This window comes from Rhinichthys klamathensis, unplaced genomic scaffold, assembly GCF_029890125.1.
Source record: "Rhinichthys klamathensis goyatoka isolate OS25496 unplaced genomic scaffold, OSU_Roscu_1.1 h1tg000096l_1, whole genome shotgun sequence".
Taxonomy (NCBI): Eukaryota; Metazoa; Chordata; class Actinopteri; order Cypriniformes; family Leuciscidae; genus Rhinichthys; species Rhinichthys klamathensis.
Window position 1 is genome coordinate 832,501 of NW_026606635.1, and position 12,488 is coordinate 844,988.

The 12,488-nt window shown below is 38.7% G+C and overlaps 1 non-coding gene across 1 annotated transcript; it reads right to left on the reverse strand.

Annotated features, from left to right (window-relative positions):
- Positions 1–9,201: 9,201 nt before the first annotated feature.
- On the reverse strand, positions 9,202–9,301 carry LOC130086529 (small nucleolar RNA U13). Its single transcript, XR_008807222.1, has one exon. It is a non-coding gene; the product is annotated as a small nucleolar RNA U13 (small nucleolar RNA).
- Between the last annotated feature and the right edge of the window lie 3,187 nt (positions 9,302–12,488).

Sequence of the window (12,488 nt, forward strand, 5' to 3'; positions counted from 1 at the left end):
TAACAAGAGCCGTTAATGTATGTTTTTTCGCCCTCTTCCCCCCGAAAATATTTTGATAGCTAACGTTAGCCTTTAACCTTGGACTTTTTGTAGATATGTCATAAATGCTGCAGGATCGGCGTTCGTAGATCGACTGGTAAAGGCTGTATTTCAAAGATGGATTCTGCCTGTATACGCGAAGTTGACTGTATGTTTAAAATATCTTCTTATTAAACTGTCTGTACACTTACAAAGTTCTCAATGCTTCGGTTTGAAGGTAGGGACCCTCATTATGCTACCGTGTTAGTGTGGGGCTATTTTCAGCCTAGTGGTATTAACAAGCGATTTTTATTTGAACTCATATCTATATTCATATTCTTTTACTTAAGTTTATTAAATCAAGCATACTCCTTTTTTCATAATCATAATATAATTTTGTTTTTAGAATTGTTTTCCTACATTGTCTTTTCAATGGCTAAATTGTTTTAAGGTATCTGTAATTTTTATATAATTACCCCAATAACCTCAAAACTATAGAGTGAATACAGGAATAAAGAGGACAGAAATAAATGTACTGTGCAAAATAATGTACAAGCCTATGTATTACAATATTATGTAATGCCAAGATTGTGTAAATATTATAGGCTAAATATAATTCATGATTATTTTTTAAATCGTTTTTTTTTTTTAAAAACGTGTTTTTCAATCATGTCTGAAAAGCTGCGTCACGTGGTCACATGACTGAAGTCTCCAAGATGTTTTCGAAGCATCTCATTAATATTCATGAGCACGCCTCCGTCATATCCGCGTAAACCTCGTCAGTGTTTGATGTTAGTTGTATTATCAAGAGTGTGTAGTCGTCCTCGTTTTATTATAATAAATAGGCTATATCGTCATTAATGTCAAGTGCGTGTGTGAGGATGATTTTCTCCATCAGCGAATCACAGTCGACTCATGACTTTCCATTAGCAGTGACGAGAAATAGACATAGGCCTATTGGTAATAAAAATGACAAAAAATGTGCAAGGAAAAAAACAACTATATAAGAATAATCGCTAAATTCTCACCTATGGTGCTTATAATGATTTTAAAAATTCGCTCACGCATGCATAAATCATGTTATGACAATCAAATGTAGGCTATGTTTTATTGAACATTATAAACAAACAAACTCATATATAAAAACAAAGGAAACACTTCCGGAAGAGTGCTAGAGAAAGTGGGCGGATGAGGTTACAAGAGTGAAAGTAAAACTAAACACTGCGCAATTCTATATTTTAAATTCTACACTTATTCTGCAAAATGAGTTACGAATTTTTTATCAGAGACGAGTGGGGAAGATCAAAGACAGTATGTGTGGATTCAGAGGTGGAACAGAGGAATATGACTGTGGGAGAGTTAGCAAGAAGAGCCTTTCCTGAATATAATCGTATGTCGAACATTTATGTGTTCTGTTTCTATGGTTTTGGTCCATGTGTGTTTCTGTGAATCGTTTGAAAATAACATTAATTATCATATCCGAAAATGATACAGGAAAGCCTCTTAATGATGAAATGATCGTCTTCAGCTCTTAATGAGGATTATACACTGATGTTCACTGTTTCTCACGCATTCGTTGTGTTTATAGGTGACCATTACAGACTAATCTTCGGAAACAGACAACTGGAGCATGGTCAAACACTGCGGGATTGTGGCATACCACCTCAATCTACAGTGATTATGATTCCACGTCTACGTGGAGGAGGTAAACACTGTTCGTTTATAGTGTTTAATCTGACTCTTCATGTCGTCACTCAAGGCTCTTGTTTTCTCTATAGCAGTGCTTTTATATTAATAAGTCTTCAGTGAATTCTGCTCTTAAACTGAAAGTCTGTATATTGTATTATTTGATGTGATTATTAATATCTGTCACACAGTTAAACCCCACAGAGGAACAGCAGTCGAGTGTCAGTGATGATCACAGTTTAACCAGGATTTTATAATAACAGGGAATTCTGTCAAAGTTATGAACAAACGTTTGTTCAGGGTTATAGCTCTTTAATAATGTTCTGAAAACATTAACACAACATTTATACATCATTCATGGAGCTGAAATGTTTAAGTTGGGTGTTATTCTAGTGTTTTTTAAATGTTACTTGTTTCAAAATGTTCAACATTCAAAAGTAACTTTCCCATAATGTTTGTAAAATGATAATATGGAACGTTCTCTTAATGTTTTGCTGACCTTATACATAAACATTAAAAAAATAATAATTTAAAACTGGATGTTCTGAAAGTTCAGAGAACATTGTTATGATCAGGTAGCCTGGTTAAACCCAGAGCATTCTCAGTTGTAACTGAGTTATGGTCTGGCAAAGCGTCATAGACAAATCATTTCCAGAGGGGCGTCACCAACGGAGTCGCGGATAGACCTAAACCCAATCAGAGCGATGAAGGAGATGACGTATGCAGAGCGGCGGAGACACATCTCCGAGTGTTGTTCTTTGCTCGGTTTTTAACTAAAAGGAAACGTTCAAATGGCTTAAAACAGACGCGATAGCTGATTGGAACGAGTGATGTTCGACGGCGGCATCCATCTTTGTAATGTAGGCTACAAAATCTGCTTCAAAATCCCAGCGCTGTCGTCATCGTGTAAAGCCGCCCCAACGCTTCTGATTGGTGCCTCGATTTCGGCGGATTGGAAATGGGCTTGAATGAGCTCTTTGCCAGACTAACTTTCAGAGCAAATCTAAATTTGCCGGAAGTTGTCTGGGTTTTCCCAGGCTAATGATCAGGCACACTGGCCACAACATAAAGTGACCCCAAAGTCAGTTGGACTCGTTTTTTTAGGGGGTTTATTAAACAATTGTCCGCCCACTCGTTACCTGATCACACAATAACTGATGAAAACATACTGCCGAGCAGACACACATTAGTAGAGGAAACAGAGCCAGTAGTGGAGGAACAACATTCAGAAATAATGTTTTCATATCTTAATGGGAACGTCAGCAAAACATTCTTAGTAAATTTCTTTGTTGAATGGGAAGATTGAATGTTTTATGGCGACATCTTAAGATCAGGCGTTATCATCATATGCTTTACTGTACATGTGATTTACAGAATGTTGTTCAAAACATCGGTTTGATTGCATTTTTACTGTTATTTTATTCTTCATAATTGTGTTATTATTGAGTTTCTCTGATTGATGAACACATATATAACATGTGCTCTATGAGACATTTATGATTGACATTTCTCTTCTTTTTCTGATCTATATCAGTGGAAAAGTGCACAAGTTTTGTTTATAATGAAAATTTTAGTTTGTGTACAAAACAAATACAGAAATGAACAATTATTTATCCCACATATTCCCCTCATATTAAAAATGTAAACTTTATGATGATGAGTGTAAAACATGTTGAATTATTGATCCTTCTCACAATTAAAGTTAAAGGTTCAGATTGACAGATTCATGACACGATATTGTTCAGTTTCTGACGGATGTTCTGTTGTTCTCCACATCAGCTCTCACAGGACTACCTGAAGATGAAGATGAAGATAAAGTAATTCCCAGGACTGAATCTATGGATAAACTGGCTTCAATGCAGACAGAGGAATCCAATAGATGGTGTAGCATACAGTAAATACGTTTACATATAAATATCTGATCAATTAAAGTGTGATATGATTCAAATGTTCTACCATAGGCTATATATTCTCTTCTGGCCTCTGAAAGTGAAATATTTCAGTGAATTTATAATGGACCTCATATAAACAACAGTAAACAGTCACACTGAAGGACTCGCCTGTATCTCACACACACACACACACACACACACACACACACACACACACACACACACACACACACACACACACACACACACACACACACACATCTGAACTGTGATCAGAAACTGAATATTAACCCTTCAGTGTCTATAAAGCTCAGAGATTCACAGTCTCAGAACATTATCAGGTAAAGCAAGTTATTACTTTATGATGAAAGATTATGAAGACTAACATTGTGCTTCTTTATATTAACATGCACTGATGGGTCGATATCAATAACAGGAACATTTACTATATTTTTTATATTTCCATGAGGTGTTTATTATTAATTAATTTGTGTTGTAAAATATTTTACTTTAAGAGGCCGACATTAGAAGAGAATGAATGTTATGGATGTAAATTTGAATGATATTACACTTTAACTGATCAGAGCACAGTATAAAATATATATTTTTGTGATTGTGCAAAAGAGGAGTTTGAACACAAAAATGTGTAAAAACCAAGACCATCATATAATGGTAAAAATCCACTCACTCCTTTTTATTTTTTATAATCGGTTTCTTGCCTCTGGTTTTCTTAGTTTGTGACCTTTAATATTAGAGCTGATATTGTAAAACACTGACAAAGCGATATTTTGTTTTTCTGCGATATATATTGCGTTATGAAAACAATTGCACCTGATGATTTTAATAGCTCTATTCATAAAGAATTAATCATTCTAGGATGATTGGGCTAATTTTGTAGGGTTGTGAATCTGCATTGAAAATAATTAACAAATTACAAGCACAGATGAATACAATAGAAGAAACACAGATGAAATCAGCAGTGCTTTATGTTTTTCAGGTAAATTAACTATATTCAGGTACAGACATTGAAATATCAAATGTAAAATAACTGCATTCACTGTATAAATCAAATATGATTCAGATAATTAATATAGTTTATCTTTGTTAAAGGTGCTAAAGGGATTTTCTCGTTGTCTTTTGTTGTTTGATTAACTTTGACACAAACAGTTGTGGGTTTATTAGGCTACTGTCACTTTAAGACGAATGTGCATATTTAATACGACAACCATCCGTTTTCTTTCTATTTACAACATAAAACTGACTGTTTACGAGGAAACTCATCAAGACGGGCATTTTAACTTAATTTTCTGTGCACATGTTAGTTCAAGCACAAAGATCACTGATGTATGTGCACATCGCGGAATTGATGCTAAAACAATAGTTAATATTCAACAATATTATTGATCATTATATGAGAACTGAACTGAGCTGGACGATGACATCACGGTTTTCTCCAGAGCTGCTATATATATATATATAAATGAACTAAATTAGTGACTATGATTTTTTACAACCATAATAAATCATCACTGAACTTACTTAAGCTGGACTGTGACGCTATTTTCTTCTAGAAACAAACGTTGTTGCATTATTTTCCTGTTATTTCTGTAAATCTGATTTAAAACGCTCTGTGTTGTAAAAAGCGCTGTATAAATAAAGGTGACATGACTTGATTTTGTGAACTTTGTGTGTATTTGTCAGTTTAAGCGCAATAAGACGTGTGCGAGAGCTTAGTTTAATACTCTCGCTCCGTCTGATATCCAGCTTTCTGTGCTCCTGCTTCGATGTGTGTCTCAGAAAACCATAAATCAGAAGTGTAGACTGAAGTTTAAAACACATGCAGATCATAAACTCATGATAATGAAGAACTGCAGTGACGGCGATAGAGACGATCATCAATCAAACATGTTCTAGTTTTCGGCAGAGTATCAGCAGCACGAGCTGTAAAGGCTCCGCCCTCTTCTGGAAAGGGGGCGGAGCAGCAGCAGCTCATTTGCATTTAAAGACACATGCATGAAAACTGCATGTTTTTCTATCCACTCAAAAATGGGCATTTACAACATTGTATAAACATGAACTGTGGGATATTTTGAGCTGAAACTTTAAACACACATTCACTTTTGCAAATCATTTGATTTGAACCAGTGATTCGGAGTGTGTATCAATCTGCCAAAGTCATGTGATCTCAGTAAACAAAGCTTCGTTACACGTCTCAGAGTTGTGGACTCGAGTCGCAAGACTTTTGACTTGACTTGAATTTGAGTCCTAAATTGAATGACTTGAGACTCGACTCGTCATAATCAAAGAAGACTTGAGACTCGACTTTGACACCAATGACTCGAGACTTGAGCCCTGTTTCCCGGACTTGGAAAGTCTTTATGGCCTACATTCATTATATGTGCATTTGTACACATTTCATGACGTTTGTATAATAAAAAGGAAGAGTTGTATTTAAAAGTCACTTATTGGTCTGATTAATGAAGCTGTCTATAAAACAAACAATACAAACTAGGGGTGTAACGATACACTCAGCTCACGATTCGATACGTATCACGATACTGGGTTCACGATACGATATGCATCACGATATTTTGAACAAAATAAAAAAATTCAACTGAAAATCAAATAACAGATTTATTTAACATTAACAGTGTTCAATAACTGTCTTGTTATACATGCAACTTAAAGAATATACAATACTTCAATATAAATCAAGATTTAGTTTAACCTTCTGTACGTAAATAAATTAACAATGACTACTAGGTGTCACTGACCAATAAAACTGAATTGTATCATGAAATTAAAATTAGGATAGCCCAAGAAAGAACTTCTTTAAGCAGTAAAAGTGCAACAAAAAACACATCAAGTAGTGTCCTGTTCAAGTAATTTCAACACAAACAGCTTTTTTTTTTTTTTGGTTACTTACAGGTTTTTTTGCAAGAAAACTAGCATATCTACATTTTCTGGCAGTAGCTGGGATCTTTGCGCATTTACAATATCCCCTGCTGTCGAAAAAACACGTTCACTAGGAACAGAAGTTGCTGGAACTGTGAGGTAAGCCTTTGCAAGAGGTGAAAGAAGAGGGTACATTTGAGCATTTTCCTTCCACCATTTCAGTGGACAGCTAGTGAGGGGAATAGAAGTGTCCTTTTTGTACATGTCAATCTCTACTTCTATCCTAGTTTTGGACTGGGTGACTGGTGGTTCAGAAAAAGTTGCACCAAAGAGCTCTTCCAGTGCTGTCTTTTTACTAGGTGGTTGTTCTGGCTCAACTCTGTGTGCTGCATCTCTTTGATCTGCTGCATCAGTGGGATATCCATCACTGGCACCTCCCTCCTTTGTTTGCTTCCCAAGTGACAGCCTTAAAATAAACTAAATAAAACAATTAAGGTATACTAGTAAGTAAGTATAGTTTCAAGTACATACACAAAAGGTGTGCACAAAGTAGGTTACACAAACATGCAATTAGAGTGACAAACACACACAAGTGCAAATACACAGATTCTCAGACAATTTGTAATGCAGACAAGAAGACATACCTGTTGTAACTGGTTTGATTTGTTCTTCAACCGGTGAAAAACCTCTTCACGTTGTTCAGGGAGTAAGTGGGGCAATGACCGAAATCTGGGGTCCAAGGCAGTACCCTCTAGTAGATAATCCTGTTCCTCTGTGAATCTGCTTGAGAGGTTTTGCAGGATGGCTGTCTTCATGTTAGCAATAGTTGTGGAGTCTTTCTCGTCCGGTGTCATGCTCTGTTCGATCATGGCTTTCAAGGGCAATATGAGTGACAGCGTGGGGCTCTTTTCATCAGACAGGACAGTGGTTGCTTTTTTTAACGGTTTAAGAAGGTTTACGATTTCTTCGGCGTCACTGATGTCAGCGCTATCCATAGTATCGAGTTGACGTGCATTTTTGCGCACCTCTGTGCTCAAGAGGGCTGCCGTTATCGCAGCTTGTTGCTCGAGATAGCGTTCCAGCATCTCCATTGAGCTGTTCCAGCGTGTAACAACATCCATGATAAGCTTGTGTGATGCGATCTCAAGCATATTTTGCTTTGCCGCGAGCACAGCTGTTGCTGTGGTACTGCGGTGAAAGAAAGCCACGACTTTCCTCACGCGACCAAGCAAGCGACTGACGCGGGGAACATTCAATCCTGCTTGCGAAGCAAGATTCAAAGTGTGTGCAAAACACTTAATATGCGGTGACATCCCTGCTTCCCTCACTGCCACAACCATGTTGCGTGCGTTGTCTGTAACGACAGCAATGCTATGAGCAGATCTTTCAAGCTCCCACTCTTGTATGGTCGCTTTTAAAACATCAGCTATGTTTGTACCAGTGTGCGACTCGAAAAGCGGGCGAGTCTGAAGCACAACACTTTTCATTTCCCACTCTGTGGAAATAACATGCGCTGTGACTGTGATGTAACTCTGAACAGCCCTCGAAGTCCATCCGTCAGTTGTTATCGCCACACTCTCAGCATTTTTCAAAACATCTGTCACACTTGCTTTAACTTCGTTGTACAGGGCTGGAATTACCTCCTGACTGAAGTGCGGGCGTGACGGAATATGATATCTGGGCTCCAGTACCCTCACCAATTCGCGAAATCCAACATTTTCGACGACCGAGAATGGCCTCATGTCTTTTGCGATAAAAACTCCGATGCACCTGGTTATTTCTTGAGCTTTTGCACTTGACTGAGACCATGTTGAAGCAAAACTACGTTCTAAAGATAGCTGGCCTTCTTTCACTCTCTTTTTCGCACCCAGTTGCAGGAGTTTCTCTTTGTGGTACCGTTTTAAATGACACATCATATTTGTAGTGTTCGACGTCGTGTATAACAGTGTTTGTTTACAGTATTTACACACAGTTCGTGTTTTGTCTGTTTTTTTACCGTCCTCCTGTCGAGTAACTGGAAAACCAAAATGCTGCCAGACGTCAGACTTGTAAGTGGACGGAGCATCTTCTATTTCTATTTCAGACGAAGTCGAACTCATTTTGCCCTGCTACTGCTCACAGTTCAAGCGATTCATTTGAGCCTGAATGCAAGCGTGACGTATGACGTGGGTGCGGTAGCTCAACCAATAGGATAAAACGGACGTCAAATCGTAAAAAAAAAAAAAAAAAAATGTTTTATATAATATCGTCATAACTCTACGATACATATCGTGACATTTTTGCATCGCGATAAATCGTACCACGATATATCGTTACACCCCTAATACAAACCCTACAATTTAATATAATATCACGTATTATAAAGATCCCTCATATTTAATGATGTTGTTGTATGATTTGTTAATTGCAATAAATGGATTACAGCTTCAATGAAACATTAGCAGTTGTTTGTAAAGGTGTTTTCCTGCGTGTTTCTGCTTGTAATTACACTGATCTGACCAGCAGGAGTCGCCAGAGTGGCGCTGAGAATCACTGAATCACTTCATCAAGCAAATGATATAATACATAAAATTTTATTATTTTCTCTTATTGCTGGAACTTACAGACATTCATAACAATTGATAATACATTTTTTAAAACATTGAGATTTCATGGTGAACTTTGGACATTGTATGTTCTCATGTCCTTTCTTTTTAATCTATGGTCATTAGATCAGAAGGTCGATGTGCTCAGTCGTAACAGCGGATGCACATTTCACACACACACACGCGTGATCAGACCAGTCATCACTTTATCAGAACCAGTAGGATCAGTGAGTAGTATGAAGCTGCAGACTCGGAGCCTGCATCTACAGTCCCGCACCCAGAGTACCGCGTTCTCAGACCCCTTGTTTTTCGGATGCAATATTACGGTCTCGTTTTATTTAAAGTTATCCAAATAAATATTTGCGTTCCCTGCTTAATGCATGTGCCAAAAAAAACTCATTGTGTTCTGACTAACAAATTACCCAGTAGGCCTTATTTTTTGAGCGTGGGTGTAATTGAAAGAAAATTACTGATGGAAGGGATACAATCACAGATTGAACTATCTTCTGAAAATAGTATGTGATATTATATTGCTACAATGTTTTTTTTTTAATTAAAATTCCAAATTTTCTTTCAGTTCAACCTATACACAAGTTTACGCGGCAAATCGTGGGCGGCGCCATAACTCTACACATATGCACTTAATTTCCGCCGGAAGTAGTTTGCACAGCGTCTGCCGGTGTAAACACAGCTATTAAGATGCTAGCTTGGGAACACGGTTCCACTACTTTAACTGGAGATGGCGTTACTATCCCCCACCCGAATTCAGTACAGAACTGGGAGGATAACATGATGACGTGGCCCAGGATAACGTACAGTAATATTTGCTCCTACTTTGCACAATCCATGGCAATAGACGGAAAAGCCATGGACAATCTGAAAGCCTCCGAGGCGTACCAATATCTGCACAGCAACAAAGTCGGTTGTGTTATGTCATACAAACATGATCACTTTATTTATCTTAAAGCAAATGTAGAGCCTAGCCAGTGTTTGAACAATGCGTGGCATAATGCTTGGGTGCTGGTAACTGAAGCTGGAGAAGTTAAAACTACGGGATGTACGTGTGTTGCTGGACCAGGTAGATCTTGTTCCCACTCAGCTGCGATTCTGTGGAAGGTAACTAGATTATTTGACCATTGTAGCCTAGGCCTTTTTTATTGTTGGTATCCGAACTACATCATAGGCGACTTGGCTAGAGTGCAAAGTGTGTGTGCCATGATGATAATAATTAGGCGCGTGAGATGTGCGGGCGCGAACGTAACTGTGTGTGTGTGTGTGTGTGTGTGTGTGTGTGTGAGAGAGAGAGAGAGAGAGAGAGAGAGAAAGAGAGAAAAAAAGAGAGAGAGAAAAAGAGAGAGAGAGAGAGAAAGAGAGAGAGAGAAAACTTTACAGGCATGTTATTTTTTATTGTAACAAATACTTTTTATTAATGTGAATACATTTTTATTCATGTGATGCAATAAATGTGTTTTTAATTGATTTTAATTGTATGTATTTTCATTGTAAATGTATTTTAATTAATTGTGTATAGTGTTTAGTGTATATCTGAAGTTAATTCAATAAATACGTGTTTCATACACCTCAATGTAGTCCATTGTTGATTATTATGATTATTATCCTATGCCCCGATTCTGTAAACCCTACAATATAGGCCTGTCTTTTTAGCGCAGGGGATTAGCTACTGTGAATGCGCAGCTAAAATAACAGGAAAAAAATTGTGATAGAGGTTCCTTTGAGATAATTGGCCCCGGGGCCTTGCAAGTCAAAATCCGTCCCTGACTATATCTCTCTAGGTGGAAAATGCTGTGAGACAGGGGAAAACCGGGAGTGCCTGTACAGACGGACAGAACCAGTGGAATGCTGGGTCTAAAAGGAATGCTGGTCAGAGGAAGATGAAGTATGTGCACTTCAAACGGCACAACAGGAAGGATCTCTATCAACCGCCGCCAACTTCACAGCCATCCTCTACCACTCCAGAACCGGCACAGGAGGTGACACGCTTTAGGACTCATGAAGAGTGGAGGAGGAACGCACTTGCATCACCAATGGCAGAACTTTTCAAATGCCCTGGGAATAGCCTTCTGCAGCTCTGCTTTAATGCAAATACCTCCTCCATCATCGAGCCATCACCATGTCCAGGCCTCCATCTCCTAACCCATGATGAGCACCACACACCACTGGCTTGTGTAAAATGCAGAACCTTCTACGATAAATACATTAACATGTCCACAGCCCAGCTTGAGGAAATTGAGAAGGTTACAAAATCACAGAGCAAAGAACAGGTCTGGCATGATGCACGGAGAGTGCGCGTCACAGCAAGCACGGCTAAAAAGGTGCCCGCTCGCTCAACCACGGCGCCTGACAAGTTTTTGTCAGATCACTTACACCCATCCTTCCGTGGTAATGCCGCAACCCGTCAAGGAGCGGAGGGGGAGGAACTTGCGAGGGACTATTTGGAAACTCTGGGCAACAGCATTGAAACCAAAGGCTTAGTGGTGTGCGAAAAGGAACCGTGGCTTGCAGCATCTCCCGATGGAGTGATAAACAAAGACATTCTGTTGGAGATCAAATCACCTGTGATTGGAAACAAGTCACTTGCAGAATTTTTACCATTCACGACTCTTGGGGTGCTCTCAGCCTTTTTGAAAAGTTCAAAGGTTATTTCATCTCGGCAACTCGTCCATCAAAATATTCTATGAGTTGCCCAGTGGAAAATACCACATGAGGGGTGTTCATGTGCATTTTCCACGTCGGCTTTTGGTATTTACCATAATTACCATCGCACATGAACGCAGCATAAGGCACACGCAGGCATGCACACACACACACACACACAAAATTAATGATGTAGCTATCGTGGGCATTGTTTGTCCCATATCCAAAACAATCAACTGCCTCAGCAAAATACCGGTAGCAATGTTAGTGTATGACAACTTGTTCATAATTAACAGTATTGTCAAATTCATAGCTAAATTTGCTTTACTTACCCTCAGATGCAAGTCTGCGTTTCTTTCTCTGGGTGGAGACAGTGGTCCGCTGGGTGAGTTGACGCCTCTTTGGCTGGGGAGGGCGATTGTATCCCAACCACAACTCTGGGAAAGGATTATCCTTGGTTGGTTTTTGGTCAACAAAGTGATAGGAACAAACAAAAACGATGCGGGGTGGTTTCTTTAGATTCAATGCCTTCAGCCAGGTCCTTGATTCCGAGTCGGTATCAGGCTTGCGAAAAAATGTAAACAATGGAGCGCATGGACATTGCCTCTTCGTAGCTGGTTTGTGGTCGTAACACTCTATCTAACCACTCGTTCAGGTGCTTTCGCGAGTTTTTGCACCCAACTACCGCACACGTCGTTCCCGAACCACTTTTATTCATGTTGTAAGTTAATTGTTATCCTCTTTGTCACTGCGATAT